Source organism: Polyergus mexicanus, unplaced genomic scaffold (genome assembly GCF_030449975.1).
Source record: "Polyergus mexicanus isolate NDT 795.1 unplaced genomic scaffold, iyPolMexi1.0 SCAF_4, whole genome shotgun sequence".
Classification (NCBI taxonomy): Eukaryota; Metazoa; Arthropoda; class Insecta; order Hymenoptera; family Formicidae; genus Polyergus; species Polyergus mexicanus.
Genome location: NW_027223324.1, coordinates 5,125,543 through 5,144,756, shown reverse-complemented (window position 1 = coordinate 5,144,756; position 19,214 = coordinate 5,125,543). Strand labels below are relative to the sequence as shown.

Below are 19,214 nucleotides of genomic sequence, written 5' to 3'. Positions count from 1 at the left end.
CCGAGCGTTTATTAGATGGGTTTTGTGCGTGTCAATTGGACCGCGGTACGATGCTCGCGTGCTCGTATTTAGTGAACTCGATGTCCGACCCTATTGTGAGCTATTTTCACCCTTGCCCTCGCGGCATATGAATAAGCCCCACAATAAACAACGCGCTGCGTTGTGGGTAAAAACTAGGGAAGAAGGCGTGTGTGTTTGCGTGTGATCGGTGTTCTAAATACTATTGTATCGGCGCCTGTCCGCCGATCTTTTTCCACTTCCATCGGATCGTAAATATCACCCGTATCACATTTGTATTAATTACATTTGATTCCCTCTAAATGATATCCCGATACAAATCGCACGCGTACTATTAATTCTTGCACAGGAAAGTAAAGCTCTCGTTATATCCCGGAATTACGGAATGCAGAATTGAGAATGCAAGGCTGTTAACGCGCTTTCATTAGCAAACGTCATTCAAATCATCAATCCTGCACGTAGAACGTTTAATATCGCTGCAGTTAAATAAATTGCCTTTAACGGATTTAATAGCATTTAAAGAGTTGGGACTTGAAAGTCGTGGGCGCGTTTCTCCTACACTTAAACGGACACATACGGAGTGACCTAGATTTATACCATGTGTTTCTTCGGTCATAAATTTTTTTGATGATTTTCATATCGATTTCTCTTCACGTGCGATTTAACGGACGGATATGATTTGCATCATCTTGACAGTTGAATCATCTGTTGATATACAATTTATCTAAATGTTTCGTTAATATTCACAGAAATCATGTAATTGTATATAATTAATTGATTCCATAATTATAATTCTCATTGAATTTTTTTCCATCTGAAATACACGAAAAAAAATTATTTTAACCGAATAATTAATTTTATATATACACGCACACATGTGAATACATATTTTGTATGTGAAGTATAAAAATATCTTTTCTGTCACGTTATTGGAAAAATAATCAAAATTGATGACAAGTATATTACGAGTACTTGGGGCATCGGTCATGTGAATGGCGTAATAAATTGTCTTCCTCGATTTCTCATTCCGGTAACCGTATATATGATTGTGCACCCTTTACAATTTCGTTTTCGATTGAGAAATGCGCGACATTAGTCAAGCGGGAGGCCAATTTACGAATCGATTTGATAAAGCGAATCTCGTCTGTGCGAAGAATAAACGAAATGCGCAAGTTATATTTTTATTAAACGAAATTACCCATAGGAAAGTTACGATATTTGAAACAGTTTGCATAGAAATCGGAGCCAACTTGTGTCTATGAATTAACGTATCCACAATAGGGAACATAGTATATAGAAGGAGCGTGAGTACAATAGAATGCATTTACCGTGTAACGATAGACTTCTGTTTTGTTCGTCTTTACGCAAATCTATTTCGCATTTTCTTACTGCGACAAATGCAATTAAACTTTTCAACCATCTTAACGCGCACGCTCCAACTTTGAATTAGTATTTCTAGTTATTTAAGGTAACCCGAATTTGTTTTCAGTAATTAGAAGAGACGCTAGAACGTGCAAGCAGCAAATTAACTCTCTGTGAATCGGAAAATTATTGTCGAAATAAAGTAAAGTGATATTTGTTGCTTATTCCCATCGCATTAGCATTAATAGTATGGAAGAGGAGTAATATAAATACAATGAGAAATTTATTACGGGATCTATAAATATTGAATAATCGACAGTGAAATATTTGTGTATAAAAAAATTCTTTTATATACGAACATCACATCTTTATGAAGAGAACGGAGAATAATTTGGAAAATTTATTTTTCTTACTAAATAAAAATTGAAAGAGTCAACACGCGCTCTTCTCTGCAGAAAAAAAAATAATTTGTCATTCGCATTTATTCTATTTCATTTATATAAAAGAATGCTTGTATTTTTCTGTCTGGCACAGGGTAATAATGACTATCTCGTTTATGGATTATGACATATACGTGGTGCATTAATTCAAATTATGCTAATTAAATGCATATTATTCTAATGGATCACGTAGCTCGAACAAAGTTCGTTTATGCTCCGAGCGGTTGAATCTTACGCACGTTCGTACTTACACATTGTAATTAGTTTCTCTCACTAAATTATATTTACGATTGCGTTTGTCTCCAGTTATTTATCTCTCTTTATTAGTTATTTCTTTCACCGTCCCAACTCATGCGACGGAAGCTTTTTATCATTCGGCAATATTTATTTCGCATGTAACTCTTTTCTTCTCTCTGCTAACGATAACGAAGTAGCGAGCGTTAGCGAGCCTAGCGCGTAAACTTGTATTTTACATCTCTGCTTGCGTCGCAATATAAATTTTATCTTGTGCTCTCTCTCTCTCTCTCTCTCTCTCTCTCTCTCTCTTGTGTATTTTACCGTGTCGTTTGAAAAATTTATAAGAGGGCGAAAAGCAGTCTCGCCCGTCCTTTCGCGGCGAGAAAGACGAGAAAGAGGGAGCAACAATAATCGAATTTAGGTCCGTTGCGAGGCATTTAAACCGGCCCTCGCGTTCGCTTTTCGAAAGATCTATTGTGGTTCCGTTCTGTATCGCGGCGGTGTTATACACAAATCGCTAATTAAACTTGTTAAAGTTAAGTTTCTCTTTGCCGGAGGGATTCGTAAAAATTACTGTCGTCCGACACGTGTCGAGGTACGAGGGTGGCGAAAGTATCTCTGAAAATTTCTCCTCGGTTTTTTTTTCTTTTTTTTTTTTTAGAGGCTGTTACACGAGCCGATAACACGCGACGCTTGTCGCACAAACAACGGTGAAATGTCAGCGAAGAAATAAAAAGAGTCTGGTGTCGAGAAATGATGTCGAGTGCGTTCTTCGCGCTGCCGTTTTCTCGTGCGAAAACACGGTAGTGAGAAACTACAAAGATTTCCTTTTACGAATACTTCCTTCTACGAAAGACGAAAAATGTAGAGCGCAGTCTGTCCGTAAAGTAACAATAAACACGTATACGTATACGGTATGTATATAGGCCGACGAAAGTCAGCTTCAATGACTCTTCGCGTAGTTTTCCCGCGACGAAAAACACGAGACGAAATGATGACGGTAATCCGGGTGCGTGTGAGAATATCGAGCAAACACGATAGATTAGATTAATCAGGGGTATGTGGTAGCGCGTCGACAATCACGATACGTGATTTACCGTCGCCGGTCGAATATCAAAATCACATTTTCGTTTGCTTTGCCGAGCGAATTGATAGCGTACGCCGCTGGCACAGATATCGCGAAAAGGAGATGGCAATGAATCCGCAAACAGCGCATGACTAAGTTAAAGCTGGATTTTTGATATTTCTCACTGCCTTAATACGACAATCTTGCACGGATAGATATACGTTAATTTTATATGAATTTATGAAGAGAAACTGTTTTCAAAAAGATCCAGTGTTTAATGATAGATTTTATCTTTTTGTGGAATCGATTTTTACATCAGGCATCATTTTTATGAACGTTATTATTTGTTGTTAATATATTTTTGATATTTAATATTAAATATTCTTTTTACATTTTAAGAAATTAAATTGAATTTACTTATGTCGTAGAAAATTAATTTACACGCAAATTATTTTATTTTTAATTTATAATAATAAAAAAAAAACATTTTGATCTAAAATGACTCTTTTATTTATCAATGTTGTAATATACTTTCTTACATTCTTAGAATATTAAAATTTTTATACTGTGCTGTAAACTTTTAACGAGCCAACAATCAAATCCGAATTATTGGTGTTTCGATAAATTCAAAGAATCAAGAAGAAACAAAAGATCTGTCAATGAATTAAAGGTCGTAGATGATAATTGCAGAAATATGATGATAAATCTGTTTTATTTATAAACAGTAGAACAATAAATATCTCGTTGTGCTCTCTCGAAATCATCGATTCATTTTTATAACACAAGTAGACGATTAATATTATAAAGCATATTCTTTACTCGATGAAATATCATGTGTTGTCATTACAGAATTTTTAAAAATTCTTCCCAAATTAATTTTACGATATTTTCTACAGGATAGTCGACAATTAGTATGCCTGAAGTAAAAAAGTAAGATACATTACTCACTTATCGAAACACCTTACTGGTGTTTCGATAAATTCAAAGAATCAAGAAGAAACAAAAGATCTGTCAATGAATTAAAGGTCGTAGATGATAATTGCAGAAATATGATGATAAATCTGTTTTATTTATAAACAGTAGAACAATAAATATCTCGTTGTGCTCTCTCGAAATCATCGATTCATTTTTATAACACAAGTAGACGATTAATATTATAAAACATATTCTTTACTCGATGAAATATCATGTGTTGTCATTACAGAATTTTTAAAAATTCTTCCCAAATTAATTTTACGATATTTTCTACAGGATAGTCGACAATTAGTATGCCTGAAGTAAAAAAGTAAGATACATTACTCACGTAAGTTTTACGATTGAGCCCATTGAAGATGCTCGCGTTGCTTGACACCGATAAATTTCACCCAGACAGGCATTATACTGTAAGAAAAAAATTTGAATGATTAACTCACTTGATTATTTATAGCTCAACTTAATTATTAATAAGGTAAAGCATATCGAATAAGCTATAATTCTTTGGAAAAACAAATTTAGCTCCAAGGATATATTTATGGTCCTCGTTATTTGAATGACATCAAACTAAAATGGCGTTTTCTGACATTTGCTAAAAGATCAATGCGTAAGGATGGTTCGAGTAAAAAAATATGAGTCAACGGGACTATCCTTTCCGTAAAAGATCCTTTTGACGGATCCGGTGGGTTCCAATTGGCGACCGTATTTCACGAGTTTATCGACGCGGCTGACAGTAGGCCACTACCGGGCTACGTTTTCTCTTTTCACGTCATACGAGAGACGACTGCTCGAAAGCGCGCGGGCACTAGGGGAGATACGGATAAAACGTGCCGAAAACGATTTCTATTGATGCGTCCGTCGCTTTGAGTCGTGAAAAATAACGCGGAACGCTATTTGACAATCCGACGCGACGCGGATGACGTTTGTCGATTGATCGGGCGATTTTTAAATTCCGCCACGTAGATTTAGATTCTAGTTACTCGTGTCTGTTTAACGCGTTTTACCCGAAATGTTTTAATATCTTTCCGACGCAGTAAAAAAAAAAAAAAAAAAAAAAAAATTTAGCTTTAAATATAGATACAATTTTTCTAATGCAGAGAACACGCGTACGCGAATTTTCACGGCACGAAAAATTTGCTCTAAAGTTTCCCTTGCTTAACGTCTATTTGATATGATGCCGCCTACTGTATTTTCGCCGATGCGAATGAGAAGAAAGGGGCGGTTGCCGAAAACGAGAAAATCGGCCAGGGGTGAAATTATTCTCACGGTCCGTTCCCGCGGGAAGTAATGTGACATTTATTTTTTATCCAGCCTGCTCGGATAAATCCAAGTGCTTGCGAAGAAATAACATTTTCCCCTCCTTGCTCCAACTATAGTTTACCGCTCCGTATACGAGCTGTGTTTTAAAGTCGACACCTTTTCGCCGGAAAAAAAAAAAAACACGTTCGTCGTGAAAAATCGCATATAAATTAAACAAGTAGCTAAAAATAGTTTTTAGTAGGAGACGGATTGTATCAAAACGCTTTTCTACATGGCATTTAACAGATTCTTCAAGCATCTGTCAGTCTTTTTTCTCTATCTTAAGATTTGTTGAAGGGACGAGAGAAAGAAGAAGCATGGATGGATAAAGATGAGAATAAGAAAAATAGGAAAGAGGGTTACTCGATAGAAGGGGACAGTCGGTTCGGGAGCAAAAGTTACGGTTGGATAAGAAGCAGTTTTGAGAATCGAGTTCGTGCTCGATCTGGCTCCGAAACTTGTACGCGGCGCTGCTTTATATATCGCTATAAATATTACACGGAAACTGGAACGTTTTAAAGGAAAAAAAGAAAAGGAAGAGAAACCTCAAACACACACACACACACACACTCACACACTCTCTCTCTCTCTTTCTCTCTCTTTACGCCTCTACATGTTCTCATTCCGTTTCCCTCGAGAGACTGGACAATTTCGCGCTAAGACACGGAATTTATTGCGCTATACTCGCGAGTTTTCTCTTTTATTGCGGAATCTCATCTTTTCTCAAACGACGACGGACTCGGGCTCCTTTTATCCGCCGCGAAATATCGCGTTACCTTCGAAATCCGAATTTACCACTGAAAAGCGTTCTTCCCTATAGTCGACCGAGCGACCCGAATGCATCCGCGTTATATTTAGTAAATCAATCGTAGAGGGATATAGGATGTTCTTTAAGCACATGATAATGTCAAATGGAAACATCGTATTTTTAAACGTATCAATATTTAATTACAAATTCCCGCGAGCGTACATAAAATATTTACTCGGAATAAATTATAATTTTTTCTACAACATCACAATATGAAACAAGATTGGTGGACGAAAAAAATTGAGAAAAATACATCTCCGATAAAATGGCGACGTGAGGCTGTTTTCAGTTTTCTGCATTTACAGGTAGATCGAGATTTGAATGAGTAAACCCAGCTCAGGGATCATTTTTTCTTTTTTTTTAAATTTTTTTCCGTAAATATTCTTCTCGCAGAGAATACGTTACTCTAAACGCTACGTCAAATTTATTTGTAATCTATTTAAGAGTGGAAAAAAAGATGATAACATGTATGTGAAAAACATGTATTGTACGATTTAATCTTGCAGTAATGATATTATGCAATATCCCTTCGCGGTTGCAGTTTTGTCGCTTACGACAAGCAGCAGACAGATATGTTGTAGTGCACGCGACACCATTATTATTACGATTAAATTGTAAAATAATTGTATTTATCACAATATTAGAATATTTACTGCATATTGAATGAGGAAGATGTATCTCGACTATAGTAAAAGATCCGCGATATTTTAAAATATTAAAGTCTGTATTATTTACTCGCAAAGAAGTTTTCTAAACTTATATTTGCAACGTATACTCGGTCAGAGAGGCACAAGTCGGTAAAAATAGAATTCAAGCATAATACAATTTCCATGCATGTCTATTTTCATATATGACATCGCACTTTCAAGTTTTCTCCGTATCGTAAGAAGTTGCTACAATAGGGCAGCAGAATTTCGTATTAAATACAAAATTTTGTCCTTCGAACGTAAGAAGAAATTATATATTTAACTTGTCACGTGTATGTGTGACGTCGTATCAAACACAAATCAATTTAACAGATTCTCTTGTGTACGTATTATACAATATATTGATCGGTTGCAGCCTATTTAATTATCGCGAAAAATAAATCGAATAAAAATTTCACGAATTTTACAAACATGGATTTACTGATATACGAGAATACACATATGTCATGCGCTCATATCCGACATAAATAAGATATTGTACTGTGAACAAGGTCCAATTGGCAGTAAGCCAAGTCGTTATCGATTACCTACTATTCATATTTCTTGTTGTGACTAGTTAGAATATTATCAACATGCTATAAAGCATCAAATTATTGCAGACTGGTGCTTTAACAGATTTTTAGATGATAATAATTAATCGAAGAACAAAAGATAATGATATAAATAGTTATAATTATCATTCTATGTTATTATTATATGTATATATAATTAATTTAATTATTTCATTTAGTCGCGAAATTCTCATTTTCATAAATTAAAAATATTTATATTAATTTTCTAAGTTTTATTAAAGTTCATTTATAATACCATTAATGCTTCTATTATTAATTATTGATTGATTATTAATTTAATATGTTAGTAATTACAAAACGCAATGGGAATTGCATTCTCATGGAATTGTATTCTCATATGTATACAATCGAGTATGCATATACGAGTATTATCGAATCTGAATTGATTAATAGCTTGCGATGCACTACGATAATATTTTCAGAATAAAAATGATAGAAAGAGAGAGAGAGAGTAGTTAACAATACAGTTACGTTTACGCGTGCATTTACGTTAGTAAAATATAATACGAAAGTTTCTTCTTGCACTTTTCTTGCATTCTTTCCGTTTGGACTTTATCTTCGTCTTTCTTTTCTTAGTTTTCCAGCATACAGATCGTTTATACTCTCTTTTGGTCTTATTTTCTAACAAAAACAAGTAATGTTTTTGACGCTGAGAAACGAGCTGCTTACTCAATTAAAAAAAAAAATAATACGACGGGGGCGAAAGTTTCGAATGAGAATAAAGTTAGAAAGATTTCGCGCTAGATGGACGAGCGAGTTATAAAGATTACGCGTCGTAAATGTAAAAAAATACTAGTAAATAAAATCTAGCGAGAAGCAATAAGTCGCGCGGATCATTGCGAGAATTTTTGAAAATTTATAACGGATATGTTCGGTACTAAATTTTTTTAGCCACGTATAGTATATACGGCAGGAGAAGTATATAATATATACAGGTCGTATAAATTCGTATCCAGATATATGGAATGGGTGTGAAATATGTATGTCGCGTAATTTACTTGAATGCTTGTAATATGTCAGCGCTGTGAATAATCGTCCACAATAATTTCGAGATACATTAGGGTCGCGGAGAGTCGCGCGACGCGCTTCGTTAAAGCGCCTCTTTATATCGGAAATGGACACGCACGTCGGAGGGAGCAATCGAAAATCATATACCGCAAAATACACAATCCACAATTTTTCCACAATTTAACTCCGCGTCACGCGATACAATCGTTTGCTTTTGTACAATATATTCTTCTCATACACCACGCCAATCTTGCCGTCGGTGTATGCGCAAGATATCCCAGAACTACTTTTAACGACAAGTAAGTTTCTGATAATTTAAAGTCAATCTTAATACAGATAAGATACTCGCAGTTTTTCAAGCTTTCTTCAGTCAGGGCATGACTTTATATAACGTAATCTTGAATTTAAATTTTATTGAACTTTACACGTGAACTCTACATGATTAACATAAAAATTACGTTTTAATGTATATGTGCGATATGATTATATTTACGGAAATGGTCTGCCTTGTTGATGGAAACAAGATACAATAATGTAAGATGGAAGAGAGAGAGAGAGAGAGAGAGAGAATCCCCGTACTTCCACAATATGACGACATACCAGGTATATAAATATGAAACCGAAATTTTTGTATAGAAAATACACGTTTATTGTATGAAAATGATAAAAAATATTTTATTCGAGGTATTGCCCATTGCTAGCTATACATTTTTCCCATCTCTCTGACAATTTGTGGATGCCACGCCAAAAAAAACTGTTGCTCCTTTGAGGCAAACCAGTCATCGAGCCATTTTCGTACATTTTCGTAAGAAGTGAAGCGCTGCTCAGCAAGTGCGTGTCCCATCGATGCAAATAAGTAGTAATCGAACGGAGCCAAGTCTGGTGAGTAAGTCGCATGCGAAAGTATTTCCCAACTAAACGCCTCGATCGTTTCCTTCACCGGTTTTGCTGTGTTCGATGGTGCATTATCATGAAGCAAAATCACTTTGCGTTGCCTCTTTTGATATTCTGGTCGTTTTTCACGCAAAGCTTGATTCAAATCGATCATTTGTTGTCGGTAGCGTTCAGTATTAACGGTTTCGCCAGGTTTTAGCAGCTCATAATAGATCACACCCTTCTTCCACGTTCGTCGTTTCTCACGTCAAAATCGCCACTTTTGAGTTTTTTAAACCACTCAAAGCGCTGTGATTTACCAAGAGCATGCTCACCGTAAGCTTCGACAAGAATTCGATGCGATTCCGCAGCAGTTTTCTTCAAATGGTAACAGAAAATCAACGCTGTCCGCAAATCGTAGTTTCCAGGCACAAAATTCGACATGTTCAACGCTATTAAAAACTATGCTGTTGTATAAAACTTGTATTGTTGTGAGTTGAAAATCTTTATCAGATGGCGCCAATGACGATAACTACATTGACAGCTAGGGCAATCTATGGGCAAATTACGTTTTCATATTTATATACCTGGTACATAGCACGTGCTTTTTCCGAATAGAAAGTTGCGCCGAAATGTTACGAAAGCATGCGCGTTCGTGCTTAATCCACCGATACGAAATTCGTGCAACATGATCCGACTTTAATTAATAAGCCCCTCTTATACTTGGGCGTCATGTACGAGTATGCTCTAGTCTACCCTAGCGTTATCTCTCAAAGAGTACGCCGATATCGAGACTCGCAGAATGTCGGACGGGTTAAATTACTTATGAGACCAAACACCCGAATGTGCGCGTTCGCTTTCCGTTGCTTCTCCGAAAGAAGCCGGAGGCTTCGGGGGAAAATCGATAACGCGAATCCGCGTCTAAAGCCATCGTATATCGAACTGCAAGAAAGGAGACAAAAGCTCGAGAGGGACGCAATGTAACGACGTTACACAATATTTCCAATAATACTGTTTACAGCTGTATTATTTACGTGTATTTTTATATATATGTATATATTCATACACACCCACACGTATATAACTTTTTATCTCTTTCTTAAAGACGAAGAAATACTACATATCTCTGCTGATACTTTTAAAAAACGCGTATGTATCTTTAGAAATGCCGCTATTACTTTCACGTTGATGTAATTACGTTGCACGAAGGATCGTGGTACACATATAGAAGGAGCCTGCGAGGCGCTGTTGATGACGGTGCCTTGAAAAAGATGGTGGTTAATATTGGAGAAATCGATAATAGGGACGCGCGCATGAATGTTGCCTTTGTAACGTATGTATTTATGCAGCATCGAATGTGTATCCGTCCCAGATCGGACAGGAGATCATGGGACTACAAAGTATGCAAAATATCAATTTTCCTAATTTTTCCACAAGTGCATTAATGTATATATCACATATATATGTGTGTGTAAAAAAAAAAATATATATATATATATATATATATTATATATATATATGTAATATTACTATGAGATAAGCCAAAATTTAATTAATATTTCTCATATTATTTATTTTTATTTACTCACGAGTTCCATTAATGGCACCGGAATTATATCTATAAATAAGTAAATAATGTGTGTGTGTGTGTGTGTGTAGAATATATAGACAATATAACTTTCATTATGTTACGTAAATATTTTTTTATCGAAATAAATTGTGCAGATATTTTCGAGATGACAAAGCATCTGTTTGTCCATGATATTTATTAATTAATATTTCACGTTATTATTTCATATATTAATATTTGCTAGCTTTAAGAAAGTGAAAAATTCTAGCTTATCAACAGCACGATACGTCAACGCAATACCTATGGCACAAGGAAAAATTCGCCTTTTTTATTGTTAATGACTTATTCTGTTGGACATTGATCGATTAATGAAGACAGATATGAAGATAATTCGCGGAGCGAAATTAAGTAGTGGCATCCATGTATTTATCGATTGTCATATTAGTCACGAGATAATTCTGAGAATGTGACGTAACTTTAATTCACTCCTCTCTCTTTATTACTTTTGACGAGCCTCAATAATTAGCGACGTTTTTTATTTGGTAATCAAATTAGCGGATTAAAACGCAATTGGAGTAAAAGCATCTTGAGACTCGTAATAATATTTTTACCCTATTCCAGTTATTACTGATTGTAAAAGAAAAAAATATGAGATTGAAAATTGAATTTGAAATTTTGATGAATTGAGTTTGTAAAATATTATTGAAAAATTCCATTGTACGCATTGTAGGCATTGTCTTGATAGAGAAATTTGATACGTTAGATATTTAATATATTTTTAATCTAATTTTTGCCGTAACTCGATTCTATACTCGTGAAAAAAAAAAAAAAAATTACGATCGAGAAAGAAAATTACTTACGTATTATACGTAACCCCCCCCCTCTTTTCTTTCATCGTCGACGTTTATGTCAACGGTATAAATTATTCGCGTATACGGAATTCTTTCGCGAGATAAATGCAGCCAATGCAGCTTATTTCGCTTTCCCTCGCGCGAAGATGAATGCGAGAAATATAAAGGGCAGCCTCCACCCCCGTCCTCCGCATTTCGTTTCCTTCGCGGGGCCGTCTTCCCGCACGAGGATGCGCCCCCTTCGCCATCAGCTTGAGAAAGATTAAGTCGTATCGACAATCTCGACCCTTCTTTTCGAGCCCGTTTCTCTCGCCCCGGCAATCTTCTATATATGTAGAAAAATAGAGTGTACCCTTTAGAGCGCGGAGAGCTTTAAAAGTATACCGGAATGAAATCGCTTCGTGGTACGACATTCCATATCCCCATAATTCATTAACGAGATAGACGGGAGCCAGGGGAGATCGACTTCCGGTTTTTTTTTTTTTCTTTGTTTAATATTTCGGTTAGCGCGATCAATTTTCGCAAATAATCCCGGGAGAGAAACGACGCCAGAGAGAGAGAGAGAGAGAGAAAGGGGGTGGGTCAACAATTATTCGAAATTTAATTCAATAAAGCACTCGGAAAATGCGTTTTACGATCGGGAAATAATTCCATTTGACGATTATTATTTAGGAGAAAAATTATTTAGCAGCTATTACGTAGCTATTTTCACATTCGACTCACGATAATTATTAAACAAGCCCCCCCCCGAAACATTTTTTTTTTTTTACATACTTGACGTCGCGACGCTACCGCGTCGCTTGATAAAACTAATAATTGAGACATCGTGTTAATTTCTAAGAGCAAAATATCATTCGAGATTTCAGCGAGATTTTCATAATATTTATTTACCATTTCCCTCGGGTCCGGCTCGTTTCCAATAGCTTTCTCTTTCAGCTTCGCGCAACCGTCCCGGATTGGCTTTTCTTCCTCGTTAAAAATGACACGCGCGTGCATTTTTAATTATTTACGAAGTTATAAACCCGGCGGTCTCTCGTTGAGAGCTAAAATTCTTTAGTCCCTTTAGGCGCTAGTTTACGTTCATTTTGCGTTCATATCACGCCGGGTCCGGGATTCTTTGATAATGGAGACGGTGACCTAGAAAGTGTGTTTACCGCGTTGCCTTGTATCCTGTAGCCGCCTCGCGTGCACCTACACACGTGTGAACGCGCGTGTGTCACGTTCTGTAGCAGATGACATACCGTGTCCACGCGCCGGGCGCGCGTACCGTGTATTTACCGCACGTAATACCGTGCTTAAGGTTTCTTCCCCCCCTCCCCCCTCCCCCCTCCCTCTCCCCCCATTCTCTTTTCACCTCTTGCCATCGTTCTCTTTTGTAGTATTATTTACGGCTTGCACGCGCGAACACGCGGTTAATGTATTTGGATAAAGCGTACTCGTCCGTCACGATTCTATTCTCGCCGATGGATGCGAAAATTTATTCATCGACGTTATCATGCCGCGAAATATTGCGACACACGACGCTTTTTTTTTTTTTTCTTTCTTCCCGTTATCATCCAAATATCGCAGATATAAGCGCGCGGTGGAAATCGGCGATCGAAATGTTATAGGTGACACAAGTTGATCCCGTTCTATTCGTGAAACTTTATAATTGAGATCGATATGAAAAATTTAAAAAGCGTATTATATTCGAAATCAATTTTTTTGACGAGATAAGTTGGTGCGTGAAATGCGTATTTTTTTTTTTTTTTTTTTTTTTATGTGTCCTTAATAATTGCATTGAACATTTGGGAAAAAAACTTCGAGGGGTGACTCGCTTCTCGTGATATGAGTATATACGAACTTTTTCGATAGAGAAATATTATTCCGGCATAATTATATGATGTAATAATTGGGGGTAATAAATTTATCAAAATGAGATCGAGGGATTAATTTTGGTACGGCGCGAGTTTCGCATAGCATTCTCCGTGATTTATCTTAACGTTTTCGGACATAAGACGATTACATAAGACTCGGGTTAACATCCCCGAGATCGCCGATATGTCGTCGTTGCGAATAGTTAAGGCTACCCCCGGCGTTGTTGGAATATTTGCTTTACGACGCCACGCCGGTTAAGCAATCGCCGAAATACGCGATTAGATACGCCGTCGCGCATATTTAGAATTTTTCGCGTTTTCTCTCGAATACCGCGGGAACTATAGATTTTCGGGTATCGGGGAAATTTGAATATCGTCGTAAAGCACTCGGTTTTATGATGGATTCGCATGAAATACGCAACGGGAACGAATTCGCCGAGCGCGAAATCGTTCGGGCTGTATACCCGCAAATACAATATTTCAGGCCAAATGTCAGCCCGCTCTTCGTTTTAAAATAATTTTCTTTCTCTTCTGTACATCATGAAAGACACATCGAAAACACGATCGAGAGCCCTCTCTCAAAATACGTTATATTATCGTGGGCGATATGATATTCTTCGTATCTCTTTTATCTTGAAATATATACCGGAGATTTTGGAAGACCGCGTATTCTAAGAGAGAATATTCAATGTTTCGATACTGCTGGAAATATTTGTATCAAAGTCATGAAACGCTTATGAAACTTATAATCTTTTTTCTAATATTACTCGAGGATAAATTAAAATAAGAGCAACTTGTGTTCTAATAGCGCGGTATTAAAGTTTACAGATTTATTTATCAATATTGATTCTCGTTTAGCTTTCACGTGCGCCCAAGTTTTCCTCTTCTATTATAGCAGTATTAAGAGAGCAAATTGATTCTCGCTGTAATCGATTCGCTATAATGGAATAGGAACAATATTAATTAATTAATAATCGACGAGAGAAAGATACGCACACGTGCAATCTCATGAACGATGTATGTAAATCCATAAAATTTTCATTTTTATTGCGTAATATTTTAATATGTAATACGTATGGTTCTATCGAAGGGAATATGATAAAATGAATGTATAGAAATACGTTGAAATACATGCGAAGAGTAATAATACGCTTCGCACATGCATACACACTCACACATTATGGATATCGAGGTCCAGCATAATATTATATATAGTTAGCTATGAATTTTAATATCACAAAATATGATTTGGTTTTTAAATAAAAATATGATTTATATGCCTCTCTTTCTCTCTCTTAACTTAATATTATAATTTATATATTATAATGCTGTAATTCACGTATTATGTAATTATGTATTCTCATTTTTTTTTTTTTTTTTTATTATTATTATTATTATAAATTATTAATGTCAATACAAATCTTATATATCATTTTTTCAACATTAATTTTTTTCAAATAATTATTTTTTTAAAAGAGAAAGAAAGAAAGAAAGAGAAGTTAAGAATCAATAAAAATTACAACGACAATACAAACACGACACCTGCATTATCTCACTTTTAATATGACTTTGTTATTCCGTTATTTTTACAGCATCGTTAAATTCAATTGTGCTGACGGTTTAACAAGAACAGAAAGCTTTTTAAAATAACTAGGTGCATGCACATGGAGGATCAATCTGTTTTGATCGCGGATTAAGAGCATCTGCTCTGCTTTAGCAGCGATATACGGCGTGTCGCAAGCCATAACATATATCTCTCTCTCTTCTTTGTACGCGAAAGATGATATGTATTTTTTCACCTTATTTGGAAAAAGTAATCGAGAGAAAGAGCTTATTTATTATTTAATTTATTAATTTCACGTCTTATATTATTCAATCTTTGATCGAATAAGCTTAAATGAATTTTCATCAATCGTGTTTCAAATAGAATAATGCAGAGTTATATTGTAGAACAATTTAAAAACATTTATGTGTGATATGTCGTCTCTTCAAAATTTTATTAAATTCCATTTAATTAAATGGATTTAAATTAAAATCCATCAAATTTTTACAATAAATCGAAGCTGAAAAAAAAACACGCAATAATTTCGAAACAATGTATCTGATATATTTCTCTAACTTTACGTTAGAGAATAGGTAGAAGTTAGAATATCCTCTGGTATTGATATGTAACTGGATATACACAGAGAGGTAATCTTTTATCTTAACAAACCTTTCTAAAAATTGAACTCGTAAGTGAGATAAGAGATACCCTTGGAAGCTGTTCGATAGATATTGCTGGATAATTCACTCTATATCGTATCTCGGGGATGCAATGGGTATTACTTTTTGTCTGTGTGCTTCGCGAGTCTTCTTGTTAGTACGTCGCGCTATCCCCAAGATACAATACAGATTTATTTCATTCCCGGTACACCATCGGCCGCTACACCTGGCTACAGTCGCGATATTCCGTTAAACTTTATACAATAGCCGCATCTTCTTCCTCTTCTACTCTACTGTATTGGAATACATCCTTCTCGGTATTCCCTTGGATCCGCTTTCGAACGTTTCGAGAACACGCTTTCGCGTTTCGCGAAAATTGATATCCGGGACGTTGAGAGCTTTGAGAGCGGGGGTGCCGATACCGCTCCTCGAGATCTTACGGAGGAATTTTCACGCGAGTCGATAAAATCGCAAAATTAAATACATCAAATATATTTCAATACAATTATCCCACAATAAATATACAATATCTCAATAGCCGATAATGTAACGTCGTTACAATTAATTCGCTACATTGCTTCCGCGTCTGTCAACAGGAATACGAATGTATGCTGGGACGCTTTATTAAAAAAATTTCTCGCGTACGATAAATTCAACGCTCCTAGATTTCAGAAATCCAACGTTCTAAGATTTCACAAACTTAACGTGACAACATTACAGAAATAAGACACTTTCTATCTCACCGTTACTGCAAATCTAACTTGAAGTAACTTAATCTTTATGTTTTATGAACAGAACTTCTTTCAGAAGAGAGAAACCTTTAATTAAATCTCTTTTACGATTATACAGCTATTTTATCGTCGCGAAGGCTGCGTATTAGAGAAGTCATAAGCGATAAATAAAATAAAAATATTTATGTTGTAAGCGATTACTTAGATATATATTTATAAATTTTTAGTAACGATATATAATGACTTTTTAACGCGGGTTCGCTTCTTTAAAGCTATACGTGAAGTTTTAAAATTGGAGTGAAAATCAAATCTTTAATTCCATAAAAATCTGTAAGATACACATATAATTTCATAGATATGTAAAGTAGACTTTATATTTAGGCTCATTCATTTTATAATAAAATTATATATTTTTTTTTTTTTTTTTAACAAAATATGTTTAATTATAAATAAAAAATAGAATCTTATAACCTTTTACATTTTACTTTACATGTATATCTATGTTACGCGATTAGCCCATCCCAAAACATATATGGTAGACAAAGAATTCTAAAAAAACAAATTCACACTTATTTTGATATTTATTTGATATCTTTGGAAAAAAAAAAAAAACATCTACTGTCGTTTTTCGCGATTTTCTTGGCTCGCGCGTAAGAACTAAATGGAAGAAGCTTGTGTGATTGACATTCGGTAAATGCGATCCGTGCTTTGGAAAAGGGTCGAAATCGAAGCCTTATTCTTGGCGAATTAGTGATCTAGAGAAAGAATCGGGTTAGATCGCAAAATAATATGGGATATATGACCGGGCGATGTGAAATCGCTTCTAGAGGAAATGTTTCATCGAATCTCACCGAATCTATTGAAAACAATACGAATTTCGCGGATGATCGGCAGGGAATATATCGAATGCACGTGATTAGGCACTGATTCCATTACAGGATGTTCGATTTGCTTGTCAATGATTTCAATCGTCTGTGCATCAAGCTTGATTTTCATCAGCGCGCATTAACATGCGATATATCTCGTGTGCGTGTGTGTGTATGTACGCAATAATTGCCGGAAATAATATTTTATTTCGATTGCATGATAAACTGACTGCGCGCCCGCAGATCGGCAGAATTTAATCGGCAGAGAGAACATTCTCAATTCATTGATTCATCTATCCGCAAATCGGAAAGGTTTGACAGAGAAAACGAGAAATGCCGAGATTACAAAGGTATCGAGAATATCTTTTTTTTACGGATCGGAGAGGAACGGGCGTACCTATAGATATATTCGTATACATTTAAATTTTTTTTTTTTTTTTTAATTTGCCTGTTATATTAGAAGGGACGATGGCGCGATCGATCGTGCGTCCTCATCGATAATCTTCTATGGTGGAGAGAAGAACGGGGAAAAAGGGCAAGGGAGAGAGGAGAGCGCGATCGTTATTTCGTTTCGAATATTTTTGGATGATTTCTTGTTCACGGGCGATTATTTCGACATCTCTCGTGTGAGTTTGCGTTATCTGAGCGATCGATCAATATGTCGGGATATAATACATATTTTGTAGAAGAATGTACGCTAAACGCATAATGTCTTTTTCCGTTTAATAAGTTTTTTAATAGCAGATATTCTACGGATAAAAAAATAAAAATCGCATAAAAATCCTTTACCTTTCGAAATTGATTTTTGCAAGACGGTGTGGCGATATCAATGTACGTTTCAATATTATTAATACCGTTTAAGAATCAACTTTCGATCACATTTGTAGTATTTTGCCAAAATCGAAGAATGATTGAAACAAATCGCGATCCTTCTGTTCTCGTTTTTATATCCGCTTAGATTTAAATAACTATTAAATTTTGATTATCTTTATTTTAAGATTCGACGTAAAAAAATATAATTACACAAGTGCCACAGTTTTTAAATTATTTTGGGATTGAGAAACGCTCTTTGTGCTAAAGCTGACAGCTTTAAGTGTGCTAACAGCATTATTCGTGTTATTAATAAAATTATTTATAATGTATATAAAATAAAATTGAACTTTTTTTTTTTTTTTTTTTTTTTTTAAATAGAGACATAAGTTTTCTCGTTTGTCGTTTTTTACGTTAAGAGGATTAAATTACAATTATTACGTGGAAAGTTTGCACAAACGTGATAAAACGAGCGAACCGGATTGAATAATTAATTTTTGCAATCGCTGCATATAAGCAGTGGGAGAGAAAAATTTTGTTTTTGTATTTCTTTTATCGAAAATTGGTTTAAACACGACAATCTTGTTATCGTTTCCATGTTTACAACCATGCCGGATAAGTCATCAATTTACTGACAAATACAAGTAACTGAATACCGTTGCGTATTTCTGCTATTTTTCGCTTATTTGCAATTATGTTATTTCCCTTAACGCGAAATGTACGACGTTACCATTACAAGGGGGCCTTTGTTACGACTTAATTTGTTGCTTCGCTGACCTCCTTCTCGGAACGTATCATCGTACAATATAATAGCCTTTCGACCTCAGTGCCGCTTATGCCGGTCGATAATTCTATTCGCTACCGTAAAAGCGTTTCGCGGAGTTATCAATGAATATCGTTCGCCTTTACATAATTTTTCGCTCCCGCGGTGGAAAAAGTACGCGATAGAAAATAGAAAATAATTCT

General features: G+C 35.5%; 2 protein-coding genes across 2 annotated transcripts in view; one reads left to right on the top strand and one right to left on the bottom strand.

The window, feature by feature from the left end:
- Positions 1 to 19,214, top strand: part of LOC138932763 (uncharacterized) — a 126,918-nt gene that overhangs the window by 4,091 nt on the left and 103,613 nt on the right. The window lies entirely within an intron of this gene.
- The window catches only part of LOC138932762 (1-phosphatidylinositol 4,5-bisphosphate phosphodiesterase epsilon-1), a 112,325-nt gene that overhangs the window by 45,231 nt on the left and 47,880 nt on the right, over positions 1 to 19,214 (bottom strand). Inside the window, exon 3 of the mRNA XM_070294896.1 lies at positions 4,427 to 4,503. The gene's annotated coding sequence lies outside the window, so the exon portion shown is untranslated. The remainder of the gene's footprint in view (positions 1 to 4,426; positions 4,504 to 19,214) is intronic.